The sequence below is a fragment of the Scyliorhinus canicula genome, chromosome 8 (genome assembly GCF_902713615.1).
Source record: "Scyliorhinus canicula chromosome 8, sScyCan1.1, whole genome shotgun sequence".
Taxonomy (NCBI): Eukaryota; Metazoa; Chordata; class Chondrichthyes; order Carcharhiniformes; family Scyliorhinidae; genus Scyliorhinus; species Scyliorhinus canicula.
In genome coordinates this window covers 30510349-30525976 of record NC_052153.1, presented here as the reverse complement: position 1 = coordinate 30525976, position 15628 = coordinate 30510349, and positions in this window count along the sequence as shown.

Genomic DNA, 15628 nt, shown 5'->3' with positions numbered 1-15628 from the left:
ACATACAGGAGCCTCATAACTTTACGTAAATCGGGCATCCAATGCATCAGTGTGGCGCTGATTGGATTTTTATTCAGGCCTGGGTCAGGAAGCTGCTGTGGCTTTCCCACCAGGTGAAGGCAGGTCAGAAGCTGTTCAATGGATAAAGAGGCCTTTCCAGACAATTGGGATTTTTCTGCAGAGGTCAAGACAAGCAAGGGTCTCTTGAAAATGTTCCCTCAAAACTTACCATCCTCCTGGTAAGCTTTCCTTTGCTGTCACCCATAAAAGTTTCACTCCATGTTTTCAACACCATCTCATATGCAGCACAAGAGACAACAAGGAAATGGCTGATTGTCTAATGAGAAGAACTCTTAAAAATGACCGTAACAAACCTTGGTATGTTATGTATGGAACGATTATTTTGAACTGTGCCTCATACAGGTTTCTCCAATTAAGCTGCATAACCCAATCATTGACATATTTTTCTTTTCAGAATTAATGTTCAAAATGAAGTGCTCCTGAGAAATAATCAGGCAGAGTTCAGTTTTATTTTGAAGATTTATGATATTAATAAACTGAAGTATGATTTATATTAATTCAGCTGTTAACTTTCTGTGTCATATTCTTTAAGGCCTGTGGCATATTTCCAGATAGGCTTTAGGTAGTCTGACATTCCTATCAGTACATGTGGCAAGTGTGTGAGAAATGACTGGGCCTCCTTGGGTCTCTGTCAGAAATGTGCAGACCTTGCAAATGCATCACCCTCCTTCAGCTAATGTCATCCTTTGAAAACAAACGCCCCATTCATATATAAGCAAAATAGCGCATGTTCTGGAAACCTGAAATAAAAACAGAAAACTCTGGAGATGCTCAGCAGGTCAGGGTTATTGACCTGAAAGGTTAATGCTGTTTCTCTTCACTGATTTTGCCAGATCTGCTAAAGGTTTCCTGCTTTTCTGATTTTACGTCACTTTAATATATGTCGCTGAAGTCCTACGGCTTTAGTCACAGGGACGTGACAGGAATTTTTGAAAAGCAAATAAACTTATTTGTAGCATGCATTGCAATTTGTACAATGTCAACTGGTGAATGCATTAAACATGGAAAAATGGAATCTTGCAGCTCCCATTCTGTAATAATTTCAGGAGGCGCGCAATGAAAGGCCAAACTGGTTTATATTAAATTGAAAACGAAGCTGCTACTGCGGTACACAAAACAAATTTCGCAACCCAGGACTATCAGGAAATGCCGGTCCTGGTTTGGGAGATTATCATAGAATTTACAGTGCAGAAAGAGGCCATTCGGCCCATCGAGTCTGCACCGGCTCTTGGAAAGAACACCCTACCCAAGGTCAACACCTCCACCCTATCCCCATAACCCAGTAACCCCACCCAACACTAAGGGCAATTTTGGACACTAAGGGCAACTTATCATGGCCAATCCACCTAACCTGCACATCTTTGGACTATGGGAGGAAACCGGAGCACCCGGAGGAAACCTACGCACACACGGGGAGGATGTGCAGACTCCGAACAGACAGTGACCCAGGCCAGAATCGAACCTGGGTCCCTGGAGCAGTGAAGCAATTGTGCTATGCACAATGCTACCGTGCTGCCCACACAATGCTACCGTGCTGCCCACGGTACATTAAAAGGTCCCATTAACGGGCCCCAAATGGGTGGGCCTCCGCCTGCTCACTATTGGAATTCAAATTCTACGAAGCCCATGGGGAGATCAATCAGCAATTTTCCCCCGTGGTCCTCCTGAGGGTTATTAAACCTACTAATTTGTTTAACAAATGTAATAATGGGCTGGTTTCTAATGTGCAGAGGTGCTGGATTCTCCACTACCAACATCCTGGGTGGTTACCGTTGACCAGGTCAGAGGCTGAGAATCAGGTGGCAAGTGATGCACCTCCAGATTCTCCAAAGCCTGTCCACCACCTACAAGGCACAAGTCAAGAGTGCAATGGAAAACGTTCTATTTGCCTGGATGAGTGTGGCTCCAACACCCAAGTAGCTTGACACCATCCAGGATAAAGGATCCTGCTCCATCAGAATCCTAACCATCACATGAAACATTCACTCCATCCACCACAGTATGTAGCATCTACAAGTTGCACTGCAGCAATTTATCAAGGTTACTTCAACAGCACCTGAGTAACCTTGATCTCTACCACCTAGAAGGACATGTTTGGTAATGCAAGTGAACACCATATACTACATGCTCCCAACAAGTTAGCCCCCCCCCCCCCCCCCCCCCCCCCCCCCGCAACATCCTGATTTGGAAACATATTTCCTTTAAGAGGTTCAGGATGGCTTTAATTAGACGCTTGCTCTAATTCATGCTTTTGCATCCCCTGCCCGAGTGTGTAGCCACTCAATAGTGCTGGCACTGGCTCCGTGCTGCAGTTATTTCAATTAGCAGCCAGCAAGTACCGTGTGCCTTGTACCGAAAAGACTCATCGCAAATCCTATGCCTGTTTTCAGGCCTTGTCCAATTTTGCCCCCAAAGCATTTTAGATTGTTTCGCAGGGTAAACTGCATACCCATCAGGAAAGGATGAACAAGCTGGATCTCTACCCTCTTGCAAAAAGATAACTAATGGGTAACCTATTAGAGGTCTCAAAAATTGTAAAAGGTTTTGGTAGAATTGATATGGATAATCACTTCCAGTTATGAGGAAGAAAACTAGATTTCATCAAAATAGCATAACCAACAATAAATCCAGAAATTCAGAAGAAATTTCTTATTTGCTACGACAGAGAGTGATTGAAGTGAATAGGGGAAGGTAGACAGGCATATTAAGGAGACGGGAACAGAGGGTTATGGTGGAAGATTTAGATGAAGAAAGATGGGAGGAAGACCAAGTGGAGCATAAGCCCTGGTATGGCCTGGTTGGGCCTGTTTCTGCCTGTCTAATCCCACGTACTGTAAGTCACTGTTTTCTGAGGTATATGCTGACCACTCACACATAAACAGACCGCACAGCATGTTGAATTTCTCCCAGTCCTACTCAACCTACACTATCTCCCAGAGAGTGAAACAATCTGCTGCATGTCTTTGCTCCGAGTTAGAACAGAATGTTCCTGGGCTGTAAATGAACAAGCTACTTTTTTGCCTCTGGTAGGGCTCTGCTGTCAGCATCTGCAGCAACTGATCATGTTGATTCTACCAGGGCATTGTTTCCTTCTGCAGCACCGGGGCTGATTTTCCCCTGAATTGGCAGGTCTTGGGAGACTTTTAAAAATGAAGAGTGGGTCCTGATTCTGGGTTTCCTGACCCCATTCCATGGCTGTCTGATTTCCGGGAGTTCCTTTAAAGTGTGAAGGTTTGTTCCTGTCAAAGGCCTTCACCCAGAATTCCGACCTGGCTGGCCCCATTGCGGAAATAGGCATGGCCTATTCCTCTGGAATTTTCATGGAGAGGGGCCAGTTTTTAACCTCAGAGGAATCATGAACCCTACTCTATATGAGGGGACCTTTTAAAAGGTGAGTTCTAAATTTCTTCTTCATGATCTCTGTGCCAATTTAAGATCCCCCGCCCATATTCCATGGCCCCTCTTGCATAATGAGGCTTGGCTAAAAGCCCAGGCATCCATTTCTCTTATCTCTGGCTCTCCTATTTTTGTGGTCCATTTCATAATATTTATGTACACAAGGTCAAGTGGTTTCAATGTTTTTATTTATGCATCCTACTCTGACTACAGGGTGAATTGGTTTAATGCAGTGTACAGTGGGTCAATAGGCATGGGGGAGCCATAGTCTGCTCAGTGGGGCACCCAGGACTGTGGGGATTGGTTGAGGGCCTTGCTTTGTCACAGGGGACAGGAATGAGAGGCCATTGGGGGTGGATAGAAGGACAAGAAGGCATAAGGTGGCATGGATGGGTCATGAGGTGTGTGTGGAGAGTGAGAGGGTGTGACAAGGTCTTGGTGTTTTTATTTTAACTGGGATGAAGCCCCACAACACTGAGGTGGGCCTTGTAAATAGCCCACCTTGGCTCCGGAAGTTCCTGTGGCTGCCTCCAAACTTTTCCCAGGCCGGTTGGCCCAACTGCAGCCTGCACCCACCGCCTGACAATGAAGATTTGGCCTTTGTGGGCATTTTGTCCTGACACAAATGGGCCAAGCGGGAATTTTCCATACTACTGCTCCCTATCTCGAAGATGAAAATTCAGCTGTATCCCTTACCACTTCACATAAGTCAGTCATGTCTTCCGCATCATTAAACTGCTGCTTCACAAAGACTCAAATGATATGGATGCTTCAACTCTTTTTTTTCCGCTTTCCAACAAATGTCTGGCATATTTATCTCTCCGTGAAGCCACAAATGTGGGCAATCCTCCTCTTTGTACACAATTGTACCAGTGCCAGACTATAGTCTGCTTCACAACCAATTTTGTGTTGGTCACTATTCGCCATGATTTGGTGTACCTATGTGAGATAAGGCTATGTCCTAGCCCCTACTTTGGTAATTTTTTTCTCCAGCCTCCTTTCCCAGCAGATATGGAAGAAGTTTAACTGTGTTCTAGGTCAGATGACAATCTCTATAATCCATCAAAATGGAAAACGACAAAAATACAGCACATCTTGAACAGGGAGCTCCTCAATGCTGATGAAGCCTCACTCATCGCTCACTCAAACTCAGCTATGAAGACTCATGGACTCTCATGCTTGTAACTTTCTCTTCCTGATGGATTTGGAATGAGTAGTAACAACTTTTATTTTATGGGGAGCTTTGTTGGATGAAGGAAAGGGAAGCTGAGCTGTTGCACTGAGCTTAGGTGGCAGCTAACCAGGCAAGTTGAGGCATAGCTCACCATGGAAGGGTGGGTGGGTCGTGGCTCACCTAAGAAAGATTGTAGAGACCATGGATGGCACAGGGAAAGTCAATATCTAATGTTGACAGATCAGGCTGGATGGAGTAGAGCTCAAAAGGTATTGAGGGCAGGTTAATGATGGGTTTCGGAGAGTCGAGGGTAACCAAGAGCAGGTCAAGGGTGGTGGAGAGTAGGTCAAGGATGCTGTTTGGCAGGTGGAATGTGAAGTGGGCTGAGAAAGGGTGGGCAGATCAAGGCTGCCATGGGAGGCTTAATAGTGATGGGGAACAGCTCTAGGCAGACAGATAGTTGATCAAGGGTGATGGTGTGCAGCACCAGGTTCATCGAAGGCAGGGCTAGAGTGATGGATGGAGAGTCGAGGGTGATGGAGGGAAGGTCAAAATTGACTGAGTGGGTGGGATTCTCCGGGAATTGGCGGGGTGGGCAGAAATGGCGCAGTGGAGTGGCGGGAACCACTCCGGCGTCAGGCCGCCCCAAAGGTGCGGAATCCTCCGCACCTTCAGGGGCTAGGACGGCGCCTGAGTGGATTGCGCCCTGCCGGCCTGCGTGGAAGGCCCATGGCGCTGCGCCAGCCGGGGCCGAAGAGCCGGAGAATCACCGGGGGGAGCCCGCCGATCAGCGCGGCAGGATTCCCGCCCCCGCCAAATCTCCGGCGCCAGAGAATTCGGCAGCCAGCGGGTGCGGAATTCATGTCGCCCCCCAGCGATTCTCCGACCTGGCCTGGGGGGGGGGATCAGAGAATCCCGCCCAGGAAAGAGCAGGTTAATGACTTTCAGCTCTATTGTCAGAGTGGGAGAGGCCAGGGACATAGCTGTGACAGCTGGAAGAGGTGGCTAAATGCCAGCTCAAGGAAGAGATGGAGTTGGCATAATGGGTGTGTGGAGACCAAGATGGGCATCTATCCAACAATCTGGAAAATTACTCAGGTGTCTCCAGTCCACACAAGGCAAAACAATTCAAACCCAGCAATTAGCACCCCATTTGTTTACTCTCAATCATCTGCAAAGCGGTGAAAGGTGTTGTTTGCAGTGCTATCAAGTGGCACTTACACTGCAAAAACTTGCTCAGTCATGCTGAGTTTGAATTCTGCCAGGGTCACTCAGCTCCTAAACTCATTATAGCTTTCATCCAAACATGGCTAAAATAGCTCAATGCCAGGGATGAGGTGAGAGTGATTGCCCTTGACATCCAGGCAGCATTTGGCCGAGTGTGTCATCAAGAAGCCCAAGGAAACTGGAGTTAATGGGAACCATGTGGAAAACTCTCTACTGGCTGGAGTCATACCTGACACAAAGGAAGATGGTTGTGTTTGTTGAAGGTCTATCACCTCCGTTCCAGGACATAGCTGCAAATGTTTCCCAGGGTAGCGTCCTCGGCCCAACCCCTTCAGCAGTTTGATCAATGGCTTTCTCTCCATTATAAGGTAAAAGTGGGGGTGTTGGAGGATGATTGTACAATGTTCATCACAATTTGCAGCTCCTCAGGTACTGAAGTACTCAGTGTCCTTATGTTGCAAGACCTGAACAACAGGTCTGATAGGTGGCAAATAACATCCAGGTCATACATAGTGCCAAGCAATTGCCATCTCCAAAAAGAGAGGATCTAAACATCTTTCCCTTGACAATCAATGGCATGACCATTGCTGAATCCCGCACTATCAACATCCTGGGGGTTACCATTGACCAGAAACCAAACAGGACTCGACATATAATTACTGTGGCTATAAGAGTAGGACAGAGGCTGGGAAATCTGTAAAAAGTATCTTACCTCCGCTTCCTAAAACCTATCCAACATCTACAAGACATAAGTCAGGGGCGTGATGGAATGCTCTCCACTTGCCTGGGTGACAGCTGCTCCAACAATACTTAAGGAGCGCGTCACCATACAAGCGTCAAGCTGGCTTGATTGGCACTACAACCACAACCTTAAGCATTCACTCCCTCTACCATTGATGCACAGTGGCAGAATATGTACTATCTTGCAGAACCTTGACAGAACCTTCCAAACCTCTACCATCTAGAAGGAAAATGGAAGCAGATGCGTGAGAACACCACCATCTGCAAGTTTCCTTCCAAGTCTCACACATTCCTGACTTGGAAATATGTCACCATTCCTTTACTGTTGTCAATAAAAGTCTTGGAAACCACCTTCCTAACAGTACTGTGGGTGTACCTACACCACATGGACTGCAGTGGTTCAAGAAGACAGCTCACAACCACCTTCTCAAGGGCAATTATGGATGGACAATAGATGTTAGCCTAGCCAGTGATGTCTACATCCTGTGAAAGAATTTGAAATAAGTCAAGGTGAGGGTCTGGTGCACCCTGTGCTTTCTGATGCTCTGGTGACAGAAGAGAGGAACTGGCTGAAGTTGGCCCAGGATCAGGCACAGAAACAGCCAGAAGGACAACAAAGGTTGGCAGTAAAGGATTACACAGCTCAGGATGCTGGTAACCAGGGGCCATCGTGACACTGAGCAATTGTACATAGTACACACAAAGATGACTGAAGATGTCACGGCCGTAAGTCACCAACCTATGTCATGTCTTAAAAAGTCAGTGCCGCCTTGAATTTCTACACTGGGTCCAGGGGGAACATCCATGGTATCTCCCTGTCAGCCGCACACAGATGCATAAGGAGTTCACCAGTGCCACGTTGAGAAGGGTCAGTGATGTTGTGAGATTCACCTTAGAATCAGGCAACCAGAGCTGCTGGATTCAGCTCCATAGCTGGATTTCCACAAGTGTAATTGATTGTACACACATGGCACTGGGCACTGCCTGAGAACAGCCAGCAGCATTCACAAACTAAAAAGGCTTCCATTCCATCAACGTGCAGCGGGTTTGCGAGCACTAAACATGAATCCTGCAGCCGGTGGGTGCTTGTTTCCCAGGGAGTGGCTCGTGACTCGTCCATCCTCAGCCACAGCCGTTTGCTCCCCCGTACAACTGGACGATGGGCTCTCGGGGACATGGGATATCCTCAGATGTTCAGGCTCATCACACTTTGTGGACCTCAAAACGCCCAGAAAGGAGAGGCATAATGCCGGTCATTCCTCAATAAGTACCACAATAGAATAGTAAGAAGTCTTACAACACCAGGTTAAAGTCCAACAGGTTTGTTTCAAACACGAGCTTTCGGAGCACGGCTCCTTCTTCAGGTGAATGGAAAGGCTTGTTCCAGAAATGTTTATATAGACACAGTCAGAGATGCCCCGGAATGCGAGCACCTGCAGGCAATCAAATCATCAAAGATGCAGAGAGAGAGGTAACTCCAGGTTAAAGAGGTGTGAATTGTCCCAAGCCAGTTCAGTCGGTAGGCCTCTGCAAGTCCAGGCTTGTTGGTGGGGGCCGAATGTAATGCGACATGAATCCCAGATCCCGGTTGAGTCCGCATTCATGCGTGCGGAACTTAGCTATAAGTTTTTGCTCAGCAATTTTGCGTTGTCGCGTCTCCTGAAGGCCTCCTTGTAGAATGCTGACCCGGAGATCAGAGGCTGAATGTCCTTGACTGCTGAAGTGTTCCCCAACTGGAAGGGAACAGTCCTGCCTGTTGATAGTCGCACGATGCCCGTTTATTCGTTGTCGCAGTGTCTGCATGGTCTCGCCAATGTACCACGCTTCGGGACATCCTTTCCTGCAGCGTATGAGGTAGACTACATTGGTCGAGTCGCACGAGTATGCGCTGCGTACCTGGTGGGTGGTGTTTCCACGTGTAATGGTGGTGTCCATGTCGATGGTCTGGCATGTCTTGCAGAGATTGCTCTGGCAGGGTTGTGTGGTGTTGTGGTTGCTGTTCTGAAGGCTGGGTAATTTGCTGCAAACAATGGTTTGTTTGAGGTTGCGCGGTTGTTTGAAGGCCAGTAGTGGGGGTGTGGGGATGACCTTGGCAAGATGTCCATCCTCGCTGATGATGTGTTGGAGGCTGCGAAGAAGATGTCGTAGTTTCTCCGCCCCAGGAAAGTACTGGACGACGAAGGGTACTCTGTCAGTGGTGTCCCGTGTTTGTCTTCTGAGGAGGTCGGTGCGGTTTTTTGCTGTGGCGCGGTGGAACTGTCGATCAATGAGTCGAGCGCCATATCCCGTTCGTACTTCATTCACCTGAAGAAGGAGCCGTGCTCCGAAAGCTCGTGTTTGAAACAAACCTGTTGGACTTTAACCTGGTGTTGTAAGACTTCTTACTGTGCTCACCCCAGTCCAACGCCGGCATCTCCACATCACAATAGAATAGGCCATTGGGATGCTGAAGGTGTGGTTAGACTGCCTGGGCCGCCCATTGCAGTAGGAGCCAGAGAGAGTCTGCTGTGTCCACCACAGCCAAGAGGTGAGGAGATTGTAACCCCGAGTCTACTTGTGACCGTACTCCCAAAGTGAATGGCTCTGCACTGGAGGAGGGGGCAGGGAATGACATGATGTTGCATCCTCTGAGTGTTCCACTTGGAGTGGGAGTGCTGCAATGTTGCTGACTGGGATTGATGCTCCTCCTGACTATGAAGACCTTTAGTAGAGAACACAAAGAATTAGTTCAGGGAAAATCATAACTCTGCTGCCCAGCAATGTTTCCCATTTGTCTTCAGTTGGCCCATTTCTCAAAACCAGTTTGGAGACATCCTCACTCTGTTGTGCTGACACTGGAGCCTTGGGATCCAACACGTGAGTGTTCACTCTTCCTGGGCCAGTTCAACCACCCCCTCCTCTGCAGGGGTCAATGTGTGGGTGTTCTAGGCAGACAGAAGTAAAGAGTGTCACCTTAATAGGAAACAACTCCTTTATGAGCATGTAGCCCAATGACAGCTAATGCCAATGCCCTGGTAAGTGATCCGCTCATGCGCTGTCCTGCAAATGGCACAACTTTCTCAGCATTCATTCTCACATTCAGTCCTCATGTTCTACCTAATGCTGAGGCTTCAAACACAATTTCCCAACTTCCACACCTCTCTACTTCCACATATACATTGCTTAATGGCTTTATGAGAGCCACTTTGCGTAAACTGCAATGTGCCACTTGCTCTTACAGGAGGCCATTGATCCTTGTTTGAGATTTTCTTGTGGAGCCTTGGTCAAACAGTAGGGGTTCCTGCCACCAATACTGGGAAACAGGACCTCTGGCTGTTCCTGGATAACCTGGAGGAGAATCTTCAGGGAGACATCGCTAAACTATGGGACCACACATTCTCTACACTAACATTTGTCCATTTTCTATGGGGTGACAGCAGGTTTTTGGGATTAAAAGGTGGAGGGGGGTTGACAGCTGCTCCAGGAATCCAAATCGGGCAGTTGATGAGGGCGTGGCAGGTGTTGGAGTTGACAAACCTTCTGACAGACAACCAGACTGCGCTGCTGACTTGCAGGGATATGGCACCTTGGCCTTCAACCTCATGAGGTAACAGTGGGGTTGGCGATTTCCTGCCCACCCCCCCAGCACCCAACTGGCTGGTCCCCCAACTTCATCCAGTTGACTGGCTGCCACATAACGGCATGTCCACTCTGACTCTGAGGTAAAGTCCTACTCAGTTCCAGTCCTGCCATCAGGACAATCAATGATTGTACACACACTGGCCATGATGTCTAGATCCACATGTGTAGAGAACACATTTGATGAGGCACCCAGTGGCTCAGTTCATATGGAACCTTAACCTACCAGAAATCAATAGAGGAACATTTTTTTGGGGGAGGCGGGGGGTTCAACATTATAGGGCCTCACCCTCAGAAAGTGCCTATCAACTCTATTTTTTGGATGTGCACCAGAGTGATTTGTGGCCTGGTAAAATTTATCCGAATAATTTTTGAGAAGATTTAGATGGGAATAAAGCATAAGAAAAGTTACATTTGATATAATTTCAACACATTCTGCTGTTCTATCAATGGAAGCAGGTTAGAATCATGAATTCACGATGCAATTCAATTGTGGAAGCGTCAGTAGGGTTTTAAGACCTACTACCGTCCTCTTAGGGCAATAAATCTGCTATTCCCAACATCACACACATCCAAAGAACAAATGAGAAAACTCCGAGATCTTTTTTTAAAACAGCACACTGTTCTAATTAACAGGTTAGCTGGGAAATTGCTTCCAGCTGCTCCTGCTTTGTCACCAGTACTTTGCCGAGGGTGCTGTGGATGCACATGATCCTAGTTCATCAACGACGTTTCACCTCCCACCATGTTTGTCATCTCTTCTAAAGGCTCCAGTTTATTTAAACATGGTCTTCCTTTCCTGACATTATAATGACTGTTTTTTAATGAAATGGTTGTCCCTTTTCCAGTGTTTGTAACGACAGGACCAAGGCCCCTTGCTCATGGCTGAGTTAGGGAAAGCTTTAAAATGTTGGGAGAAAGCTCCAATGAGTAATAATAGTTGCTCAACATTGAACTCCAAACACGACAAAAAGAAAGGGCTGACTTAGCTGGGCACAGAGTCTGATTTTCTGCTTGTTAGGAAATTATTAAGGGTCTTTACTGATGCCATTATACAGGATTCTCTCCAGCTGCAAAACCAACATGAAAAGTGACCATTCCACTCCTGTTCAGACCTGGAACTAGTGAGCTGAATGAAGAAAGGAGGTTTCACAGAGTCCCAATATCGATGAGAAAAGAGACAAGTCCAGGTAACAGCATTCTGTACTTCAACTTCTTTCAATTGAAACACTATCATTGCCAGAATTCTAGTGACAGGCTTCTTTCATGAAGTTACAGGAGTTGCTCTTCAAAGACATTTTCAGGCTTGTCACCACCGGACCAGGTGTGGTTGGCGCCGGCGTGAACCCGTCGGATTGGGCAGGCCGCTCGGCCCATCCGGGCCAGAGAATCGCCGCTCGCCTGTTAGAAACGGTGAGCGGTGATTCTCCGAGCGGCCTGTCGTGAAACGCGGCACGGCGTTTTGGGGGGGGTTGAGAGAATCGCGTGTGGATGCCAGGGCACTCCCTCGATTCTCCCACCCGGCATGGGGGCGGAGAATTGCGCCCAGAGAGAGAGAGAACACCTTCTTGGTTTGAATGCAGCTCTGCACCAGAAAGCAAAACTAATACTTAGAGCCAAAAACAGCTTCCAGCTTAAAACAAAAGTAAAAAGCAGAGCCAGAGCCCAGCTCCACCCACACACTGATATCGCTGCAGCCACTTGAGAAGACAAACATTTCTTAAAGTGACATTCCCATGACAGATCGCAGAACCCGATTTCGGCATCGGAGACTGGAGAATCCCGCCATCAGCTACCCTAGCCCCCGGAACGCCGCCTTGGATCTACTTGACCCCTTGTATGACCGTCCCCACCCACCAACTTATCCTCTGCCCACATTCAGCAACATTGCTTCCACTTTCGGTACACCATTTCCTGACTACCCTCCATCACACCACAACCCCGATACTCCTCTTTGGCACTGTGACAATTCCTACAGGTTGGTAGGGCATGACAAATTGGACCATCCACAGGCCTACGCGGCCACCGCCCGAAATCTGGAGACACCAATCTGGTAACCAGGAGAAGGTGATGATTCAAGCGATGAGCCGTGTCATGAACATGCAACCAATGAACACTCAGAATACGACACAACCAATGGGGAGTCAGGACACTCAGAGATGGCATCACCACAAGGGGGCATGACATAAACACTATAAAAGGGATGAAGCACTCACACCCTGCCTCTTTCCACAGACAGACATCGAGAGAGTTAGGGTTGATCAGCAGCATCATACCCCAGCACGTGGCTTAGAGCAAGCTGGTACAGTTAGACTGAGTTACTACAGTTAGATTAGCAGAGAGTCGAACTCATTTGAGAACTGTGTTAATAGTTCAATAAACACATTGAACTCATTTCAGAGTCTGGGGCATCCTTCAATTAAGACTGCATCAAGTAGCAGACTGTGTTATCAGAAGCAGCATAACACAACTACCAAATCACAAACAATTGATTTTTGAGACTTATGGTTATAGGGTGCTGGTTTAGCACACTGGGCTAAATCGCTGGCTTTCAAAGCAGACCAAGGCAGGCCAGCAGCATGGTTCAATTCCTGTACCAGCCTCCCCGAACAGGTACCGGAATGTGGCGACTAGGGGCTTTTCACAGTAACTTCATTGAAGCCTACTCGTGACAATAAGTGATTTTCATTTCATTTCATTTCAGGTTGCTCCTGCGTAAATCCTGCTATTTCGAGAATTCCGGCAGAGGATGAATTACTACTGGTATTGAAAAGAGGGAACCGGGTGCCATGGACTCCAGTGGGGGAACAAGGAGATGAGTATACCTCTCCACTTACCTTCAGGGAGCACAAGGGCACAGCAACCACTGGCCCGATGCTGTAAGAGGTCCCTCAAGGGAGCCACTTGTTGGGGGGGGCAAGCTCAGGCTGGGCTGGAGGGGGCCAGTCAGGGATTTCCCTTGTGATGGGGGCCGCTTTAGGTCTGTGAAGCCTTGAACCCTGCTTTCTTTCATATTTAACACCCATAACAGGGGTGGAGAATTCAAAGTACAGTATTGTAGAATCATAGAATCATAGAAAAATTACATAGCCGTAGCCTATCTGTCCTAAAAGCCTCTCACAGGACATGGCCATTCTGCAGCTTGTTTTTTGGAGAAATATTTCATTCACCTTGAGGTTTCATTCGACTCTGTGGTTTCACTGTTGCTGTATGCCTGCTTTTATCCCTTTGTACTTGGTTATTTACATTGCATTCCACACCCCATTGACTTTTGAAAGCCTCTTCATTGACAGCTGGAAGCTATCTCAAAGGAGGGCTTTGTGCAGTTTGTTTTTTACCACAGTTCAAGATCCATTTGTGCTACCTCTTTTGAGCAGGCGTTCTGTCTGACGCCACTGTTTCTATCGTGATTTTTTTTCTACTCTGAATTGCTTCCTAGACAGAGCCGGTGATCAGTCTGAATGCATTTTTTTCCATAGTCTTTTGTCTGCAGTGCTTCCTTGAGGGGGTTAGTTTTGCCAGCAAGGAAGGGGTGGGTCTTTGCCAGTGAGAAGGCCAGGAGGGGGGTCGGGTTATTCTAAGATGGGTGCGCCCTTTACAAATCATGCCCCGATCTCTGAGGATCCAGTCTTACTGGTCTCGTCTGATCCCACGCATCATATGTTCGCCGCTAATCACCCGTAGCTCCAAAGTATGGGTGCATCTGAAATGCGCCCAACCTCCCGATAGAAATTGCACATCATTTCCCCTGGAAACCACACATAGAAATATTTGGGGAGAATCTAGCCCATAAAATGATGGGTTCATAATTAATCAGCTCTTTGCTGTGAAAGGAATAAGACATGCGGGTTGGAGAATTAGAGCTACAGTATTGTACAATCATAGAAATGTTACAGCACAGATGGAGGCCATTTGGCCCATCTTAATCATGCCAGCCCAAGGACGCTCAGGTGCCCTTTCGAATCACAACTTTTTAAAAGAGTTTAGGGTCTATGCCTCCACCACCAAATGGGGCAGCGAATTCCAAGACTCCCACTGCGTAAAAAGGTTCTTCCTCATGTCCCCTCTAAACCTTCTGCCACTTACCTTAAATTGATGTCCCCTGGATCTAGAATTCTCCACCTAGAGAAATAAATTTATCCTGTACACTCTATCTCTGCCCCTCAATTATGTACACCCCAATTAAATCATCCTTCAGCCTTCTTTATTCCAAGAAAATAACCCTAACTTATCCAATCTCTCCTCATAGCCACACCTTTCTAGCCCAGGCACCATTCTTGTAAACTTCCTCTGCACTTTCTCCAGAGCAATAACATCTTTCCTGTAATGTGGCCTCACTGGTGTCTTATACAATTCCAAGATTATATCCTTACTTTTATATTCTATACCACTGCCAATGAAGGAGAGCATTCCATATGCTTTCTTAACAAACTTGTCTACTTGAACTACTGCCTTTAGGGATCTGTGTACTTGTACGCCAAGATCTCTCACTTTATCTACCCCTCTTAGTATATACCCATTTATTGTGTACACCCTAGAAACGTTTGACCTCCCTAAATACGTGGCGCGGGATTCTCTCAGCCCACGCCGGGTCGGAGAATCGCCGGGCCGTCGCAAATCCCACAACGCCGGTCCGCCGCAAAAAAACCGAGTCCCACCGGCGCCGTCCACGTGTAGTCTTACGCCGTGGGAGCTCGGTGTGCATTCTTTCGGGAGAGGCCTGGTTAAGGGGGGGGGGGGGGAGAGCCTCTGCTGTGGCCTGGCCTCTCGGGCTGGGGGCCTCTTTTGCTCCACGCCGGCCCCTGTACCCTCTATGACATGTTGCGTTGGGCCGGCGCAGAGAAAGAAGCCACCACGTATGCGCGCAATCGCGCCGGTCACAGCGCGCATGCGCAGACCCACGGCGCCCATTTGACGCCGGTATCGGCAGCTGAAGCGGTGTGGGTCACTCCAGTGCTGTGCTGGCCTCCTGTAGGGCTCAGAATCACTGCTCCTGGTGGCCTGTTGACGCCGTCTTAAAGCATGACGGCGTGTACGACGGCATCAACACTTAGCCTCAGGATCAGAGAATCCCGCCCATGATCTCTCATTTCTATGTTTTAAATTCCATCTGTTTCTCTATCTATCAGCCACTCGATGAATCCATCAGAGATTATGGGCGGGATTTTGCGTTCGACGATCGGCCGGAGAATCCATTTTTCCACGGAAATCTGGGGCGGCGCCATTTTTCGGGTGCTCTGTTCTGCCCCCTCAAAAATGGTGTACACGCCATTGGGACGGACTTAGGTCATCACCTGAGGACCTCCCCCGATAGGCCAACAGCCTGACGGCATGGGACACGCTGTGTCCAGCGCTGCCGCAGTCAGGGGGAGCCGTTCTGCTGGCAGGAGG